The following is a 4,191-nucleotide window of genomic DNA, read 5'->3' as shown; positions in this document are numbered from 1 at the left end:
TTCGGCAACGTAACTATTCTGCCAACTGCTGATTCTGAGGGGGGTATAATTTTTGTTATCAACATATCAACTTATGATTGCACAAATCACTAATTATATCCTCTTTGAAAGAGAACACTCCTCTTCTGTTTTCCACTTTAATTTGCTGTTTAAAGTGTTTTTTTATACATACTATCTGATTTTCTCTCCACAAAGATATTGACTTATATGGAAAAGTATACTTTTTTCAATTAGAAAAAAGAAGGCCCATAAAGCATTCCTCACAGTTGTTATTTCCACTAGTCTATGCAGCCTTCTTTGTCTATAATTTAGATATAGCATACTTACTGATTTTGTTTCTGATATTGTTCCTAAAAGAATTTAATATGGCTTACAAAATTCATATAACACAAAAAGAGTTGAAACAAAATATAAGAAAAGATCAATCAGGAAAAAAAATAAATGTAGAAAAGTGAAACAAAACTAGCGTGATGTAAATACACAGAATTAGTACCTTAATGACAGTACAGCAGCTAGAAGTAGGCCAAACATTTCCCTCTGAGCTTCCTGTTACTTAATGCAAAGATAGACACCTGACTCACAGTAAACAAAAAATAAAAGTAAGTTTGTCACATAGAAGAAATAAAATTGCACCTGGTACTGAGATGTAAGAGAAAATTTTCCAATGCAATTTTATGAGGATGTTATATAATGTGATGGACAGTGTCCCTAACAATAGCTTTACAGTAAATACAATGAAGCATTTCATAAGATTGTTCCTTGTGGGCTTTTTTGAGATAAAACAATGGTATCAATAAAAATAATTCCATATAAGTCCTAAATATTATAATTGAAGTACATTACTCTCTGCTGGTATAGCTCAATCCAAAGATACATTTTTGATAAATTGAGAAATACATGCTTTGTATATGTTTTAAAAAATCATCTATAAATTGTTTCTCTTGATCCATTTTTAGATGAATATATATATATGTGTATATATTTAATTTTTATTGTGATTTACAGTTTAAATATAATCATACATCCTAGTGAGACACAATACAGCTTTTCAAAGTATGCATGCAATGTGTAATATATACACATATTTATCTTCAACATTGAACATTACATTATATTTTGTACATTTGAAAATAGTCCTACTAGGTTTTTTTGGAAGCATGTATTGAATTGCTAATATTTTTTAACATTGTTGTGGTACACAGACACATGACCTCTTTCACTTGGTTACATGCATACTTGTGTCTGTTAATCATGTTCTCCTGATCCACACTCTGCCTTAACCCACTGCATTTTCTGGTGTCGACTATTACTCTTTCTACTTCTGTACCATTGAGTCCTTCAGGTTCTACCACAGACATTGGGTATATGTTAATCAGGGACATACAGTATTTGTCTCTCATAACTTGGCTTACTTAATTTAGTGTTATATCTTATAGGTCTGTCCACTTTGTGTCAATGATTGGATAACATTGTTCATTAGAGACAAGTAATATTCCATTGTGTATATGTGCCACATTTTCCTTATCCATTCATCAGTAATTGGACACTTAGGTTGATTCCAGATCTTAGGTATTGTGATAAATGCTGCAGTAAACATGAATATGTAAATATCTCTCTGACACAGTTATTTCCTATGGTTTGAGTAAATACTCAAGAGTAGAATTACTGAGTAATCCAATAGCTAAATTTTTATAGATTTTTGAGGAACCTCCATACTCTTTTCCATGGTGGCTATACTAATTTATACCATCAACAGTACAAAAGGATTTCCTTTTCTCCATGACCTTGCCAGTATTTATTATTCTTTGTTTTCTTGATCATAGGCATTCTGACTAGGGTTAGGTGAACTTCATTGTAGTTTTGATTTGCTTTTACCTTATGACATATGGCTTTTATTGTGTTAAGAAATATGCCTTCTATTATCTATTTTTTAAGAGCTTTAATTATGAAGTGATGTTGTATTTTATCAAATCATTTTTGTGCATCTATTGATATAGTTATATTTTTTGTCTTTCCTTCTGTTAATGTGATATATTACATTTATTGTTTCATGTATGTTGAGCCATCTTTGCATTCCTTAGACAAATACTACTTATTCATGGTGTGCAATCTTTTTAATGTGTAATTGAATTCAATTTGCTACTATTTTGTTGAAGATTTTTGCATCTATATTAATCAGGTACATTAATGCGTAGTTCTTCTTTTGTTGTTGTTGTTCCCTCGTGAGTTGACCTGAAGTGAGCCAAAGGAAAGTATAATCTGGCAGACCCAGGCAGAGCCAGCCAGAGTAGCCAGCCAGTAAAGCTCAGGTGTAGGGTAGCCCATAAAACTCAGAGATAACTGATGAGGTAACCCAGGAAAAGCCAGAGGTTAGTAGAGTCTGGCAGACTTGAAGGGAGCTTGAGTATGGGGATGGACAGGACCAATCTAACTCAAGCAGGCCTGTGCTAGGAGTTGAGTTACTGGATTATGTCTTCCTCAGAACTAATGGTGGTCTGAGGTAATGCCCTGTCTTCTCCCCTCTGACCTGGAGGGAATCCTCCTCTCTGTCAAGTGCCCCTCTCCTTTTCTGTGCCCACATTTACATTTCAGAGATTTCTCTAAAAACTGTATTGTAGAGGGCCACAGAGGGGTCAAGTAGTGGGTTCCTGTGTCTTGTGTCTGAGAGGAGGAGTGTAGGCTCACCAGGCAGTCAGGTTGGTGGTGGAGGGGGATATTCCAGACTCCTTAGTCTCTGTTGAGAGTGGATGCTCTTACACACTTGTTCTGGAGGAGGTGTAAGAATGAACAGAGTTCTTGGTCTCTGGTGTAAAAGAGAGTATGCTTCAGTCACTTGGAGTATTTACCCTGTTTCTCCAGATTACAGGGACATCTTTAGAGTTATGGAGATGTCAGTCCACCTGGTCCTGATGATATTTTATGCTCCTGCTACAGATTGGATCTCAAGATGGTGCTCTGTCTTGGGGAATGGGAGATAGGGAGTCCAATGCTTGTTTCTTAAGGGGTATATCTGTGTAGTTCCCTATTATTAATGGAAGTTTGTGCCAGTTTCATTATTCTCTTGCAGTTGGGGTGTCCATGGGTCTGAGGTGAGGACCAGAGGGTGTCAGCCTTTAATTCTTTTCTATCTTTCCACTGGATTAGATGAAGGCTACCCACATAATCAAAGTCAATACACTTTTCTTTAAGTCTACCAATTTAAATGTAATTCTCATCCAAAAATATCCTTACTCAAATGGCCAAAATAATTTTTTAACTTAAAAATTATTATTTTTTTCAGAAAGGAAGAAATAAGTTTTATCTACAGGTGACATGAGTCTATATGTAAAAAGACAAAAATTAAACCCCTAAATTTTACACAGAACAACTGTTAAAATTACTAAATAAATGCAGTAAAGTTGTAGGTTACAAAATCAACATGCAAAAATTAGTAGCATTTACTTATTATTTTAGTTCATTTTATAACTTCTTATTTAACTTCAATTGTTGTGCATTTTGTGGGGCTATAATATAGATTTTCAAAGCATGCATGCAGCGTACAATAATCCAATCAAGGATAATATCATACTCATTATTTTTAACAAAGAACATCACATTATCATGTGTACATTGATTTTTTGTTCTACTAATTTTTGTTTCCTTTTGAGACTTATTAAAAAGATTCTGCCTTTATTTGAAATTATACTGTAAATTTATTTCTGCATCTTGCTGAGTTTACTTAGCATGATGCCTTCTAGATTTATCTATTTTATTGAGAAAGGTAAAATTTTAATCTTCTTAAAGGCCAAATAATATTTCACTAAATATGTACACACACGCATACACAGGCACACACACATTTTCTTTATCCATTCATCAGTGGACACTTAGGTTGTTTCCATGGTTTGGTTACTTTGAATAATACTGCAATAACATGGTGTGCAGTTCTCTCTAAAAACACAAGAATTACTAGGTCATATGGTATTCTCACTCTCTTATATTGTCAAATTACTCTGCTTCTGTTACTCATTCCAAGTTTCTACTTTCATTAAGGGACCTCAAAGACAAACACAGATTTTCCTGTGAAGATGTGTTCTAATTGAATATTCTTTTTTTTTTTTTTTTTGCTCATTCAGCCATTCGATTCCTTCCTTCCTTCCTTCCTTCCTTCCTTCCTTCCTTCCTTCCTTCCTTCCTTCTTTCTTTCTTTCT

The sequence above is a fragment of the Tupaia chinensis genome, unplaced genomic scaffold, assembly GCF_000334495.1.
Source record: "Tupaia chinensis unplaced genomic scaffold, TupChi_1.0 Scaffold143996_1, whole genome shotgun sequence".
NCBI classification, from domain to species: domain Eukaryota; kingdom Metazoa; phylum Chordata; class Mammalia; order Scandentia; family Tupaiidae; genus Tupaia; species Tupaia belangeri.
The sequence above is the reverse complement of the archived record's forward strand: the minus strand, read 5'-3'. Positions refer to the sequence as shown.